This window comes from Fringilla coelebs, assembly GCF_963513975.1.
Source record: "Fringilla coelebs genome assembly, chromosome: 3".
In the NCBI taxonomy this organism is placed as follows: Eukaryota; Metazoa; Chordata; class Aves; order Passeriformes; family Fringillidae; genus Fringilla; species Fringilla coelebs.
The window spans coordinates 44,090,641-44,107,718 of NC_140030.1; positions in this window are offsets into that span (position 1 = coordinate 44,090,641).

The following is a 17,078-nucleotide window of genomic DNA, read 5'->3' on the forward strand; positions in this document are numbered from 1 at the left end:
TTATTAATAATAAGGTGGGCTCACAGGGAACTGGTGCCCTTTGTAAAATGACGTTGCATCTAGCTGATTCATGACTACTGGCAATCCACACTTTAGGACACAAATCTTCCTATTATGCAAATCTCACATAATGGGTGGTGGGTCACTTTCTCTTGAACACACTTCACTTCTTTATTTTTATCTCTAATCAATACTGCCGCAACTGTGTCAAATTTCTGAAGGAAAAAACCAGTAAACCACATGACATTCTCTGTAAAAATAATAGATGCAAAGAGAATAGACACACAGTTCTTAAAATATGCAAGAAAGCAAATGAAGCCTACCTGACAAAATGATTTAAAACACATATCACTTCTATTAAAGTTGAACTACCAGAAGAGTGTTTTGCATGCCACAGCAAAGAGGAGGAAAAGTGTGCATCAACCTGTCTATAATTCATAAAACCCTTAGCTACTGCCTTCAGAAGGCAGCCTTCCGTGACAGCACAGCAGGCAGATCATCACTTTCTTACCCTTCTGCCAGGCAGATTTGCTTAGCTGTGTAATTTTGCATATGTGTAGGCTTCTGCTTGGTGCACTACAGTAAAAACTCAGCTACCATGGCTATTTTGCATCTCTACCTTCCTGAGCGAGGTTTTGTTGCTAACCTTAAAGAGATTATGAGTATACTTCTGGAAGTATGCATTAACAGAACAGATATTGAAATACATCAGCTTGAAAGCAAACATGTCTGTATGAGCAAGCCCAAGAGAGATCGTTTCTAGACATTCTCACCTCCACAACTGCTGCTGTAATGGAAAGTCCAAACTGCAGTTTTTTGGTTAAGTCACTGCTGCTGTTTCTCTTACAGTCCTCCCACAGATAAAAATGTATTTGGATGTACTGGAGTTGTTGTTGAACTCATTTGCTTTTTAGTATTTTTTATTGCATTTGGATATTGGTAAGGCAGTTGTAGAAGCTGAAAATGTCCTTGAAACTATTGAGTCATAGGTGAACACGCTTGCAGAAATATTTTGAGGGCTTAATTTATATGTGACTATTTTGTTACAGCAGAATCATGCTTATAGATGATTTGTCTTCTTTCTTGGGAGTTGTGGGCTCTGCTCTGGAAGATGATGTTGACAAAGAAAATAATGGTAATTGAATTTTTTCAAAAGAGGGGTTGGATTGAGTTTTGGCTTGAGGTTAGGGTATGTTCTTAGTTTAGCAGAGCTACTTCAAACATTGCTAATTAGAGAAGCATTAACATAAGAACAACATTTCAAATTCATTGATGTCATCTTGCTAACAGATTTGGATACACAGGCCATAATCCCACTGAAAACCAAGAGCTGTTTTTTCCAGAATGGGGACGGCCCACATGTCCAGACCTGTTTTCATTGTTGGAGAAAATTGGGGAGATGGGAGGGGTGGGATCAATTCTTAATGGCCATTTTTCTTCCCAGGAGTCATCAGCAATAATGAACTACACAGAACATGTTTGGATCAAGCATCAGACTGGGTTTGGTTTGTGACTCATTTATTGGTCAGAAATAGAGCTTCATATTAAATCTCAACAGTTTTCATGTGCCACACGACACCGATATCACTGATAGGTACTGTCCCAGAACGAGTGGGTACAGTGACCAGAGAGAAAACAGGCCCTTCTCTTGCACTTAGAAGGTTTTTGGCATACCTCTCCAGTTTTTGACCAGAAGTCAACTTTACTGTGTGCTACATTTTTGTCATATGAATACACATCAAAATGCTTTTTTTTCTTCTTAAGTCAGTGCCCTCAGTATTAATTTGCTCGGGCTGGTAAGAGTGTTTCAGGATCAATAGGGTATTTTCACTTGCTTTACTTCAGATGTATAACATTCCTAGTGCCTGCACAGCAAATGTCACATTGGCAAGACTGAAAGAACATGATGTATCAAGATGGTTTATTACCAACTCATATGATCCCAGCCCTCCAGCAATCCGGTACCTAGTAAAATTATTAATACCTAATAAAAGGACTTATTGAAGCTCTGAAGCTAGTGATTGTTTTTTAATTACATATTTCTTTTGATTTAATAAGGTAGTAAATATTTTCTTCATCTCTCTTTAAAGAGAAATATGCATTTTATGTACTGGTACCCTTTACATAGGTTATTTATATTCCATCCATAATCATCACCATATTTACCCTGGGTCACATCAACCTTTTAGCCACCTTTTTGCATTATTTTTGCTATCTTTACAGAACATCAGTTAGTTTACAAATTGTAAAAAGAATTCCTTAAAGGATAAAAGATACATAAGTTCTTCCTTGGTGTGAATATACTGCAGAGTAAGGAGGACCCTTAGACAAGTCATGGCACATTTGTGTTTTCTCCAGCTCACCCCTGTGAAAAGGAAGTGACGGGGTCAGAGGCTGCACGTGCACTCCAATTTAAGGTAGTCCTGTAGTTTGCATAGGTTGACAGCATGCCTGGAGATGAGCAGCACTGAAATGCTCAGAGCCTGGGACTGAACACAAAACTGCCTCTCCTTCCAGCAGCTGAACCACTCGGCTTCTCTCTTCTCACCGTCACACCTGCCCAGTGCAGCTGCCTTGCCTTTAGCTAAGTCACTCCTTGAACAAGGCATATGTAGGCACACATAGCCTTACACACTCAGCCCAGCCACAGCCCCACATGGGAAGGTGTCCAGTGCTGGTCCAGGACATTGCTTTATCCTTTTCATTTATCCAGGACCAAGCTTTCTTCTGCCCTCTGTGTTCTCTACCCATCCAGGGTTACATTCACACAGCAAAATTAATAGTCTTCTGAAATGTACAGTGGAGAGAGTGACTGTCTTAGAAACTATCTTAGAAACTCATGTACTTCCTAGTAACTGGCTGAATGCCAGGATGAGGTCAAGTGAAAAGTGTTAATTTTGTGGTTATGTAGAAACAAATTCAGCATCCTAAAATGTGCCGTTGGTCATGCTTCTCTCTCGTCCATCTTGATGCTATCAGTAAGAACGTGGACCTCCACTGGAATTTTGGCTCATTCAGGCTCTTTGTATCCAGAGGTATTTCCAGTATGGACTGCACAAACTCATAAGAACACATTGCTAGGATTCCCTCTGCAGCATCAGCCTCCAGTAAGTTGCATCAGCACTTTCATTGCCAGATGGCAACAGGAAGACGCCTAAGAGCATCACGGGGACAGGGACAAACAGGTAAGGTAAGAGAACAGTGTGGGAAATTCCTTTTCTGAGCAGAATGCTAGAGAAATTATTCATGCAACTTTACCCTGGAAACAGTCAAGAATTCTATGTAGTTTGGTGACTTGGCACCGGTTAATATTTGTTTTTTGCTCACATAACCTGAGAATCTATTATAACCTATTCTGTTTTGGTTGAACCTGCAGCTTTGAATTCAACCTTCCCAGTTACAAACCTTAAAGGAAAGAAACCTGTTAAACAACAAACTGGGCAGTGGGTTACTGCAAAGAAAGAGCTGTAGTTGCAACCTATTCCTAGGGACTATTTGAAAAACCTAGCATGCACTAAGTAAACATTCTGCCATGCTGTACACTGTAAACATAGTCCTGGTGTCATCCTCCTCACATTTTCCTGGAAGAGCAAAGGTTGCATGGCAAAAGTGCTTATTTAACTGTGGCACACACAAGACATGGTGTGGTGGGTGGCCACGGCTGGATGCCAGGTGCCCACCCAAGCTGCTCTATCACTGCCCTCCTCAGCTGCACCGGGAGACAGAATGTAACCAAGGGCTCATGGGGAGAGGTAAGGGCAGGCAAAGATCAGACACCAGGAACTGTCATGGTCAAAACAGGCTCAGATTGAGGAAAACTAATTTCATTTATTGCAAATCAAATCAGAGTAGTCTAATGAGAAATAAAACCAAAATGGGGTCAGAAGTCTTGCTGGCAAATCTGCTCCTTTCTCCATGTGTTCATAGGTCCTGCCTGGAGCCTTTTCCAGCACAGGCTTCCCATGGGGTCACAGTGTCCCTCAGTCCTCCAGCGACTGCAGGTGGATTTCTGCTCCAGAGTGGACTCCCGTGGGCTGCAGGGCGGCATCCTGCCTTACCATGGTCTACATTGGAGGCTACAGGGGAAACTCTGCTCTGGCACCTGGAGCCCCTCCTCCCCCTCCTTCCCCATGGACTTTGCTATCTACAGAACTGTTTCTCTCACATGTTCTCACTCATCTGTCTGGCTGCAGTTGTGCAGTTTTTGCCCTTTCTGAATCTGTTATCCCAGTGTTGCTGATGGGATCAGCCTTGGCCAGGAGAGGCTCAGTTTTTGGAAACGGTTGGTATTGGACTTACCAGACAACAGGGGAAGCTTCCAGCAGGTTCCACAGAAGCCTGGCCTCCACTACCTGAACCTTGCCACACAAACCCAGCACGCATGGATAGGTAGGTACCAGGGCATAAAATACATTAACAGCATCACAAAACCATGTGATTGGGATATCTAACTTAGTTTCAACTAGTATACAGTCTCTTCGGGGTTTTTTGCTTCGTAGCTCTACTTAATGGTCACATTAGTGGCTGTATATGCTGAGACACAATCACTTCAGATGGGATTAATTTTGTGTGTTTCACCTTGAAACTGAGGGCTGCAAACTCAAAAGCACATCCTATCTGTAAATGTCACTCCCAGCCCAAAGCTCCAAGTCTCTGCTGCTGCCTTCCCTTTACTCCATGAGACATCTTTACACATATCTTATTTTTCCTCCAGGCCCACACAGCTGAAATGTTTACTATGACAGAAAGTAAAGTCTCCCCACTTTTCCTGTACCAAGCTGTGTGGCTGGAGCGTGGGCAGAGTAATAGGTCATGGTGAAGTGATGGGATGCAGTGCCCAGCTACAGCTTGCTGCAGAAACCAAAACAACAGCCCTCAGTCTTTATTGGAAAAAAACCACAAGGAAAAAAGGGAAAAAAAAGCTTTCTGTTGAAGCTAATGGGGTATTGCCTCAGTAAACTTAGAGGGTTTAATCCTAAGTTAATAGGGGAAAAAAGAATATATATTCAGCGGAAGAAAATCAGTAATGAAGCCAAATACCATATCTTTCTGGATTCTTTATTTAAATGTAAAACTATTCTCTGGTGTCCAAAGGAAGAACCTATCTCTGGTCTGAAGGGCAGTTTTTGGATGGCCCACAGAGCAGAGTAATTCTCTAAGCTCCAGTGACTTTGCTCCATCTCTTAGGAAGTCTGTCTTCCCTCTGCTCTTTGATGCAGACACAGCACACGAAGAGAGAGCAGTCTCATGGCTCAGGCACAGCTGTGGCCACCAGCAGTGCTGGGTTTTCATGGTCAGCTGCAGATCTGCTGCCTAGAGTGGAGTTGTCCCACTGCCATCTCTGCCTTTTGCTGCTAACTACCTGCACGGTTCAAACCCCTCTCAGTGGCAGTTTTTCTGTGTTACTAAGGGGATGCAAAGAATTTTAAAAATCCCTCTTAAAATTCCTAACTAGTGCCAATGCATTATAAGAGGCTTTCTTCGGGCCACTCTTTTACTGCTGTTTGGTCAATTAGGGTAAATGAAAAGACAATGCCCGTGATTTTCCGCTCCATCCTTTTAGTTTCACATTAACGTAATAGAGCAATTAACACTCGAGGCTTCAGCCCCTGCACCTGCTGAGCGGGAGCCAGCGGTTGTGGCCGGGCCGCTGGGAAGGCAGAGCTGGGGCAGCCTCGGCCAGCAGAGGAGGCAGAGCTCTGAGCCCGGCTCCCGAAGGCGCAGCCTGGGCGGGGAGGCTCTTTGATGTGCACCGAGATGCAAACGCGGGGTTGAACCTCAGTAATAAATAGCAACACTGCACACTAAATAGCTGGGAATTACTGAGTGCTTCACTCTTCTAAAATGCCAGGCGTTTTGCAAATGCTAACCTCTGCTATTAAGTGTGCATACTGTGAGCTTATTAATTAGTTTATTTTTTTTCTGTTTTTCTTTTTTTAACCTGGAGCTGTTCCTCAGTCTAGCTCACAGCATAGCCCCACACCTAGTTACATGAACGTTAGCACCTAGATTTTGATGGTGCTGACAAGGGAGGTAGGGGAAGGAAGCTCTTTGCACCAGTGGAGTCCTCGAAGCCTTCATATTGTTAAACCACAGGTTTAGGCAGAATTATATTTAATTCCTCACTCCCATATTTAATTCCTAACTCGAGCAATGCAGTTGTGATTAAGACTTTACTGCCTTTCATTACAGTCTCGCTCCCCAGAGCTGTAAGAACAATTAAAAGGCCTTTTTCCATGCCCTTGACGTGACCCTTTCAAAAGTAGGTTAGGGCTCACCTTTCGCCTTCTCCTGCCTCACTGCTATTAAAGACAGGATTGAATTTTACAGCCACTAGATCTACTTAGAGTTACATTATGATTCATAAATTCCCCGAGGCAGAGACTGGAGCAGATCTGTTGCTGGTATAAACTGGCACAGCTCCACTGATTTTGACAGTAATTTGCACCACCTCACCTGCACATGTTTTCCAAGGCACCACGTTACCATTGGAGCAGTAATGAAATGAATGGGTCGTTATCGTGAGTGCTGTACTGGTGTTGGCTGCAGCAAAGATACCTGAGCCGTGGGTTTGACTCAGTATTTCTTTGGCTGATGGGGAAATCGTGGTCCTACAGATAAACAATATGCTTTCTGTTTGTTCTTTTATCAATATCTGGGTAGAACATATGGAGGAGGTTTTGAAAGCTTTCTTCCAAGCAAGGTTGTTTTCCACTTCTGAACTGCCAATTAACCATGAGAAATCCGTTCACTGGAATGACAGAATGAGCAAGATGTACAGCAGGAATAGTATGGTCTGTTGCAATAAATTACAGGTTTCTTTTTCATGTGCAGCAGTAGAGGCGGCACTGATGCAATTAGCTACAGCTGGTTATAGAAAGAAAACATGCATCTGTAGATGGCTCAGGCTGGAGGGAACTGAGATGTGTTCTCTGGAATTTATCACCGTAAAGAGAGCAGGGGGGGAAAACAGCAATATTCATTCCTGGCTACAACAAACTTTAATAACCTTTATTTCCCCCCTGTTAAACTAACTTAACCTAATAAACACATTTAGTCCATTACACAGCAATTAGCAAATGCATTTAGGTCGTCACAGATGCTCCAAAGGAAGGATATGAAGAGTCCATTTTCTAGAATAAAGGATTTGAAATAATTATTTTCTGAAGTAAAGAGATGAAGTGTGCCATATGCTGTATGCCCTTTTACCTCTAGCCTTCAAATATCCTATTTAATTTTGTTGTAAGAAAGGCTTGGGACTAATTTGCCAGCAAAGCTGTTGCTGAAGGCTGTTCAGAGTTTGCATGTTCCCAGGTACCACAGAAACACAGGTACAGAGGATGTGGAATACATACAGAATTTTTAGCACCAGACTCATGGCATAGCAGAGCTTCTCTTCACAAATGTCCTGGTGACAGATTCATTTTGTCTCTGCCTGTTTTACCTGCACGTTTAAAAAAAAAATCTGTGTTCATTCACTGTTTTCTACCACAATCCTCCAAAAAAGCATGTGTTTATCTTTTTACTTTGAGAATTATGGGGTTTTTTACTTCTAGAGGCAACATGTTTTCTCAAATAAAGCTGCACCTGAAAATGCAGCTCCACCAGTAAATTTGACCTAAAAATTATAAAAATAATGTGTGTTTCTGTGTCTAAGGCTTGCTTTCACTTTTCAATTTCCATTTCTCCCCTTTTTTATTTTCATACTTCCATGAAAAATAAAATGAAACAAAACTTTACCTCTGAAACTATCTGTGGCAAGGTTTCTCCTTAGTCCCCTGCTTTGCTTGCCTCTCTCATTGCTCTGGCCCTCATCCTTTATGTAATATTATCTGCCAAGGTCAGGTCTGACAGAAAGGAGTGAAAGAGCTGCCAGAGCAATTCTTTCTGTGGCTGCTTGCAAGTGACTTTGAGCAAGACTTGGTTGCAAACAGCATATTTTCTCAAAATCTAAGTACTTCTGCCACTACACCACAGATTCTCATTATCTGGCAATCCCACAGCTCATCTTCTCCTGTGGAAACATCTTCAATTGCTGTTTCATGTGTGCTCTGCAAAGTACCTAAATTAGTGAGTTGGATCTTTTCCATTTCTGTTATGCATGAAACACTTAAGTCTGGGGAGTATAAGAGAATGATAGCCATGAACATTTATATTTCCTAGCAAGGCATAATGTTTTCATCCTTCTACTTTCTTTTAGTTCTACTAGAATCCTTCCATGCATTTGAGTGGTAGAATGTGTTTCACAGTTTCAGCATCATAAAAGCAGCTTACTCAGCTATTTTTGCTATTACTCTGGGTCAAAATACCATGGCAATGGCTAATTTGTCCTTTCTTAGAGTAAACTCAGAACCTTGGTTGAAAACATTGCAGGGTGGGAAAGGAGAGGTCACCTTGAACACTGGTATAAGCCCAAAATTCAAAAGGGACTTCTGGACTTTTATCCCATGCTTAATCTATGTCTAAGCTGACAGTCCAGCAAAAAACTACAAAGGAGATTACACCAATGCAGCATGATCACTGATTTGCCACTTATTTTCAAAGCTGTGTTTAAAAGTAAAATGCCACTTCTTAGACTTCCTCCCCTGTTACATAGCCTGCTTTAATGTTCCATCAAAAAAAACCCCAACTGTTCCCACATTAGGCATACATTAGCTATGGAGAGAAAAAGGAAAAACATTTTATTATTACATGCTTTGGAAAAGGAAAGGAGCCAGGGTGTGTGCCTAGACGACAAATTTCTATAATCTCCACACCTATAATTTACTTCAGAAATGTGTGGTTACCTTGAAGAAAAGAGGGATCTTCCCAGCTTGCCAGTATAATGAATGATTCAGGTGTGAATGGAAACACATGAAGGGAAAAATCAAGATCTAAGGAAGACAGAGTTTAAAAACTGTAAGGCTAAACAATGTCTCCTCAGACCTCACCCACTCAAATTCCTGCCCCACAACTCAGCAAAAGGAGACAAGCTGTCTTGATACTGGCACCCTACTGCATTCAAATAATAAAAAGAAAAAGCAAATATTGAAACCCACAGGACAGATGGCAAAGGAGGCATTTGAAGCTCTCAGATCATCCTGTAAGTTGAAAACAGATTTTGACAAGCTTCAAGCTATTGAAAACGGATCCAAGGAAGACTTGAGGCTGCTGCCAATTACTCTCTCCTTAATTACAATCAATTTTTGTTTTGTGCTCACCAGAAGGGAAAAAAAAACCTCTCCAACTTTTGTATTGGAGATGGGAAGTACAACCTGTATTCATACATTTCACTTGTGCTACTGAATGCAGAAGATGTTCAGAACACAGGGGAACTGTGGCTACTTAATTTGCTCATGAACAGAATACTTTATACCAACTGCTCCCAAAAAGGATAATGAGAAAGTCTGTTTTCCTCATTAGTCACTTTGGAACCAATCTTTACGCATCCCACCAGTAATGGAAGACTAAAGTGAGTCCAAAGAGATCACTTAAAGTGACCAAAAAACCCCCATTTTCCATATCACAAATTAGCAGTGCACACTGATGTACTCAGTTTGGATATTGCCTTCAGTGCTTGTCCAAGAATCTGGTAACCAGGAAGAATAAGTCCATCAAGCCAGGTATAGAGGACCCCAGCAGTGTGACACATTTGTTTAGCATCCACGGGGACCTTGCTTCAGCTGTCTGTGAGCTGGTTGTCTCAGGCTGAGCTAATCACCTGAGGCTCCTTCAGCAATAGCAGCACTTTCAGGTTTGGGACACCATTCTCAGATATCCTTCAGGATGAAAACAGCTTCCCAGAAATGCATGTGTCTCTCTGCTGAATATGGAGGCAGTTTGGGCTGACAAGGTTAGGCTGGGGCTGCAGTTCAGCTGTACAGCAAATACTGCCTGAGGGCTCCAGCCTAACTGTGGTCACATGTTTTCACAGCCCAATTTTTTATCAGTGGGTCTTGCACCAGACCTGGCATTATTCACACTCTTGCAGATGGAGAAGGCCAAAATAAAAAAGCATAAATGTAGAGCATGGGCTCTGGCCAACTAGATGGAAAAGCAAAGGTGCGCCTGTATGGGATGAGGCTCAGGTTTGGGCACTCCATAAGGAACAGGGATGATGAAACACATCCTGGGGCACTGGCATTTCAGCTGTCAGAGAGCCAAAGGCCCTTGAGGGAGCAACATGGAGAGCCTCAGAGGAAATGGGGGGTCTGTGGTGCTCCTGTCCCTCTGGGCTTGGGTGGCACGGAGCCACTCTGTGCATCTTTTGGGAGAGGGAATGAAGTGCTCAGGCTGGACTGTTACCAGCGGGAGATGGCTGCTCTCTCACCAGGCAGGAACACCAGACCTCCCCTCCCCGCCTCCTGCAGTTGGGTTCATGCCTGAGTTTCTGCCTTCTCCACGTGAGAGAAGAGCAAGAGGAAAGGAGCAATCAGCTCTGTAAGATTTTGAGCCCACGAGCAATTGACTCATGTCATCCATTCCTTTGATGTACCGGGGCTGTTTGTGGAGGCAGATGATCACAGCTCAGCCCTGGAGAAGCTGATTGTTTCAATCAAAGGTTTAAATGAGTGCCACATGCAAATACAAGGAAATCAAGCTGAGCTCCAGAGCAGGCTCCACCCTCCTGGGACCCCTTGAGCACCTGGTGGTGTGGAGGTGCTGCAAGGCTCTCCAGCCATTTGGGATAATTCCTTGTTCAGCTCAGCCCATCCATCTGCCCTGAAGACAGTCACACTTTTAAGTAACTCAGTAGCCCAGGGCTTATGTTTTAAAGCAAATTTTACAAGTTACTTTGTCAGCCTGGGGCCTCCCTTCTGCAGGATGCTGTCAGGATAGAGTCACAGACCCATCCTGTGCCCAAGTGTTTCCTAAGGGGCAGCTCTCAGGTGGCCCCTGCTTGGTGTGCAGGTGGGTTTCAAACTCCCTGTAAGGCAGCCCTGCCTGCCTCGTGCTGGGTGCCTGAGGGATTGGCTCACACCTCGAGCACTATCTCGACTCCAGTCTTGTGGGTCTCAGTCCCTCATGGCTAGGTTTCTCAGAGTGTACAGCATGAAAACAAGGGACAGTGATGCAGTCCTTAGGGTAAGACATCTGTGGAAGAGCCATGAGATAGCTTGGTACTGAGGAGAGGAAATTCAACTTGTACATCCAGAGCTCCTGCTAACTTACTAACAACAGTGTAATAATGTGCTCACTCATTTTGCATGACTGCACAGCCCAGAACTGCAGATTTGGTTTCACATGGCTGTTCAGTTCTCAGAGAAGCCTGATGGTACTTGCATGTAATTGCTTTTCATGTCCTTCCTACTGAACCCAAGTATGTGATATCAGTTTGAATGTCATGACAGAGTCCAAGTAGCAAAATACAAAGAGAATTGAAAACAGGTTGCTTCTTTGTCCAAAAGTAGGCAGCTCTGCCTGGTAGGAGTTTGTCTTTTGTGCTTCCAGTTACTTAAATAGGCTTGAGAGCTATCTGTGCTGCTACCAAGCTGCTACTCCTCACCTGAGCTGTCCAGAGATGATTCATCCTTTACAACATGTTTTTGTGTTCGTGATATCCAAAGAGGAACTGCCAGCTAATTTGGGTGGAAAGTTTTGCACTGCTTTTAGGAATGTGAAGCTAAGTCTTTTAATCCTGGTCTGGCCTTTGTAAACTCGGAGAAAGGAAAAACACACATGGCAAGAATAGCATCATACAAATCCCATTTTAGTTTGTTCCTGTATTTATCAAACATCAGGCATTCACTCTGTAATAAATATCAAGGACCAGAGGCATAAGAATAGGTGGGGATAGAGGAAAAGGTGCAGGAGGCTTTAGATATACATACGTGAAACATGTAAATTTTAATGTAATAAAGGACATGTTTGATTTCATGTGAAGGGGAACCTGGTTCTGAATTTAGGCAAGCTGCTTTTGTTCAGGTCTCAGACTTTGGAACCATCTAATTACATCAGGTTCAGGGTTGTGTTTGAGTGCTTTTCTACCTTTTACTGCTCAATAAAGCACTTAGGAGATGTGAACAGGCTATGGTGTAGGTGTAGATATGCCTTTTTGAGTCAGCAGATAGCCTAAAACAATCATTCCAGACCTGCAGCTCTTTCCATCCATCTCTAGGAACTATTTACTAAAATTTTTACTGTCTTGAGAGAATCTACCCTGTCCAGGACAGAGAAGGAAAGACAATACAGTGTCCATCCTTCCTAAGCAAGTAGAGTCTTACCTGCTGCTGGCAAGGCAAGGGACGCTGCCAGACTAGCATTTTTAAGAGGAAAGACAATTATGCTGAAACTTCTGGCAGAAGAGTTTTACACCGCAGCTTCTGTTTCTCCAATAAAACCCCCAGCCACTATCACACCATCTTGTTGAAGTCCTGGTGTGCTGTTCCATGGATTGCTAAACACAGCTCTCTGGGACAGAGAACAACAAACAAACATTTGTGAAATCACAGTCAGAGCTGTAAGTTCATCCTTGCTGTGCCACTTGTGTAAGACTTGCAGCCAGCGTCGTGTTTGCCCCAGTGCAGGGGTCTGCCCATCCTGAGGAGCCCACAGAGCTGGGGCCTGCTTGTGACAATAACACAAATTTGGCAAATTAATGTTCCAAGGTTTCTCCAGCACCTCTGCTCACAGTGTAGCAATTTCACAACAGTGTGCATGTAAATAAACATCGGAGCTGATCTGAGCTGTCTGAGCAAAGCTCCAGCCAGAAACACCACACTTTATTGGAGGGAGCCACTTAGGCTGTCATGCTAATGATATGAAAACAAACATAGTATTGTGAGGCTTAATATTGGCCAACACTTGCTTTTACTCTGCTGAGCATGTGTGCATCTCATACGAAAAAATAGCAACTAATGGGTTATTTCTAGTCATACTTCCTTCTTATGTTTTCCTCTCACACTCCAATTTTACCCTCCTCACACTTGAAAATTAATATTTAAACTTTGGCATGTTTTCTTTTTTTTTATTTCGCCTTCTCTGACTTCTCAGCACATAAACCATCTCATGCAGGGACAGCGTGTGTCCAAACTTCATACACTCCAGAAATATCTTATGACAACAATATCTGCTCTGGCTCCTGAGGAAATGCATGGTCCTCATGGAGTGAGGCGAGGGGTACAAAATGCAAGTACTCTGCACAGGAGGGTGGCATAACAGCCTGCTAATGCTAAGGTGACATGAAGCTGTGAATTTAAGTGAGAGACAGCCTTAGGAGTATGGCCTCGTGGCCTGTGGAGGGATAACACATAGATCCAAATGTTGTCTGCACGCACATGGCTGGGCTTTAAAGCTATGCCAGCAGCAGAGGAGCTGCTCCATCTTCCTGATTTGCAGAAGCTCTCTGACATGGAGATCCACACCCACAGCTCAAGTCTTCGGGAAAGATGAGTGCCAGGCCTCACGCATGAATAGAAATTCAGGATGTTAACGTACAACTTTTGAGATTCACAGCGGCCATAAGCTTGCAGTGTTGGTTGGAAGCAAAGGCAGATGGTAGCATGGGATTTCTCAGGATAATTGGTCTTTGCATGAAGAGGTGGTTTCACTGCGTTCAGCTTCAAACACTTGCAGTGTGGCAAGTTCTCCAGAGACAATGAAGAGCAAATATATTCTTCTGGGCCAAGGTTAATCTCGTCCTCACGTAGATATCTAAAATAGGTCAGATGAATCATCTCCTGTGAGTATTTCTTTCCGCTGACTCTACAGAGGGCCTGGCCTCAGATGTAGACCTCTGTATTACAAATGTCTAGAGTGAGGTGCAAAGAGTTCATCAGAAAAATATTCACTCCGGATGAACGTGCAGAAGCAGGCTCTAAATTTAAACATCAATATTTAATGCACAGCAAAGAAGTGTAAATATATCTTCAGGTTTGAACTAGGGATATTAATAAATTTTGATTACAATCTCTAAGAGAACAAACACAGACGATCAGCAGTGTGTTTCCTTGTCCCTAGGTCAATGTCCTTCCAGAAGGTTGCTACACTTTCCCGCTGAGCAGCAAAGGAAGCAGAGGACAGGGTTATAGTCGTGTGCCTCTCCAGAACTGTGGGTGTCAGTGGGAGCACACCCTTCTCTTGCCAAGTGACAAACTCTGTTCTCTGCCCAGGGCTCCCCCAGCTCACACCAAGGGCTGCATGTGTCACCTGCCACCAGCATTCCTCCTGCTGGGGGTTGCCCCAGCATCACCAGGGCTAATGCCATGAGTTGGTGGCTGCCTGTTGTGATATGACCATGACATTTACAGGGCTGATTCATCCCTGTGACATGGCAATTCCACCTTCCCAGCAAGAAGAAACAAAGCCAGGCAAAACCCCAACAACTGATAATGCTGAGAGGGAAAGTAATGCAAATGCTGCAGCAACTCAGGATTAAAGAAGAATCAAAGTAGTGGGTCCTACCAGCTGCCCAGTTTTAAATATTTGTGTGATACTCGTTGCCTATATTTGTATGTTTGAAGGCTGAATTCTAGAAGAAAAGTGCTTGTCCAACTGACAGAAGGTAACATTTCACCCTGTTGTAATTAAAGGCTTGCCCAGTGCTATACCCTGCACCCAGGAATGGCTGACAGTGATGAGGAGTAGCAGCACACAGCAAGGTTCCTGTCTTCCTTTACCTGAAAGTGTCCAAGTCGCAAAGTGGATCTTGCTTACTTTGAGAGAGGCAACTGGAGGCCATCCTGCCTGAGGAAAGACAACCAGAATTTCCTAAATGAAGAGAACTGAAAACAGTGAATCTCCAGAAGAGATAGAGCATTAATCCTCCTAACTTTATCACACTCTCCACTAGTTCCTCCTTGTTTGGGCTTATGTCTACCACCTCCTAGTCCCTTCCAGACACTGCCAATGCCTCTGAGTGGTATGACCACATTTTTCTGCTATGAAAATCCCAGAGCCTGGCTCCCAAGGGATCTTGCTATTGAAAATGCAGCGTTGGTCTTCTTGGGTTTGGGTTTCTTGTTGTTTGCCTCTGTGAGCTGTTTATTAAGTAATCAAATAACAGCATAGTAAATAAATAATATCTTGCCTCATAAGGGCTGAAATATGCAAGAAGTAAGTAAGCCTTCTTAGATTTTACAAATATTTAATAAGTCAAAAGTAATACAAAATGTGTGGCGACTAACCCTTGGGTGAAAATACTTTGGGACAAAGCACACTGGAAATTGGAGTGGTTTGCTTCCTGTTATGTACAAGATGGCTGCAAAGGAGCTATTAAAGTCTCTCAGATAAATACAGTTCTTTGTGTGTTTGTTTGTTTCCAGTTAGAGGTATCCAGTCACTCCACAGACCATGTGCTGCATAGCCTCTGCAGGGTTTGCTTTGTAGTACAGATAGTGCCTAACCACTACTTTCCTCTCTCTTGATCACTAACGAAAACAGACCATATAGAGATGAAAGTGTTCTAAATCAGTGTTCTGTGTCATTTCCCACTTACTTTGCACTTTTCTGACAGCTGAAAGGCTGCAATGAATTGAGTGCATGCACACCCACAGAGAATGACAGTACAACCATAACCTAGTATCTCAGGACATGCATTTTCTTCCCCAAGGAAGTATACTGAAAAATTATCAAAGCGGGGGGTATCTTAGTGTTTTCTTCTGTGATTTTAACATTTTTGATCAATATAATTTCTTAGAGAACTGAGTTTTCCTTTTAAAAAACGCAAGAACAAAATTTTTAACTAAAGTAATTGAAAAGAAATATGATACTATAACTAAATAAGAGTTTTACACTAGCACACATGAAAATAAAAATCTGGCAAGTAATGCGGGAAGATTTTCTTCTTCTTTTTCTCCTTTCCTTCCTTCTCTCTTTTCTTCCCGCTTTCTTTCTTTCTTTCTTTCTTTCTTTCTTTCTTTCTTTCTTTCTTTCTTTCTTTCTTTCTTTCTTTCTTTCTTTCTTTCTTTCTTTCTTTCTTTCTTTCTTTCTTTCTTTCTTTCTTTCTTTCTTTCTTTCTTTCTTTCTTTCTTTCTTTCTTTCTTTCTTTCTTTCTTTCTTTCTTTCTTTCTTTCTTTCTTTCTTTCTTTCTTTCTTTCTTTCTTTCTTTCTTTCTTTCTTTCTTTCTTTCTTTCTTTTTCTTTCTTTCTTTCTTTTTCTTTCTTTCTTTCCTTCTTTCCTTCTTTCCTTCTTTCCTTCTTTCCTTCTTTCTTTCTTTTTCTTTCTGCTTCCTTCCTTCCTTCCTTCCTTCCTTCCTTCCTTCCTTCCTTCCTTCCTTCCTTCCTTCCTTCCTTCCTTCCTTCCTTCCTTCCTTCCTTCCTTCCTTCCTTCCTTCCTTCCTTCCTTCCTTCCTTCCTTCCTTCCTTCCTTCCTTCCTTCCTTCCTTCCTTCCTTCCTTCCTTCCTTCCTTCCTTCCTTCCTTCCTTCCTTCCTTCCTTCCTTCCTTCCTTCCTTCCTTCCTTCCTTCCTTCCTTCCTTCCTTCCTTCCTTCCTTCCTTCCTTCCTTCCTTCCTTCCTTCCTTCCTTCCTTCCTTCCTTCCTTCCTTCCTTCCTTCCTTCCTTCCTTCCTCCTTCCCTCCCTCCCTCCCTCCCTTCCATCCCCCCTCCTTCCCTTCCTGCTCCTCTTTCATTGTCCTGTTCTTTCTGCCTTTTTTTTTTCCTCCTCCCCTTCTAATTTTGTTTTGTAGGTAGTTGGAGATCTGTTTTATTTTAAAACAATGAAGAAGGCAGAATCCCCTGAGGTAAATTCATTGAGTACTGGGAGGTCTTGGTAACACAATTGAACTGGCACCAAATCAATAAAAACAGAACAGAAGAAAAAACAATAATTAAAACATTCTGTCAAAAAAATGGAGCAGTAATTAAAAGATGCAAACTATTGTTTTGCTACACTAATTACATTTTAATTTTCAATAGCTTGCTGAATAGTATAAAAGCCCATGCCTATAAAATGTCCCAGTGACAGTGCTCTTTCTGCAACTAGCGTGATAACAGTGTTTATGTGCTGTAACAGAGTGGTATGTGCTTTCAACTCTGTGTGGGTGAAGCTAGCTTCCTTGTAAGATAGCATGACAACAAAGTTTCAATTTATTTTTTTTTTCTGCTGTGGAAAATTATTACTCAAGGCGCGCACACACACACACACACACTCTCACATACAC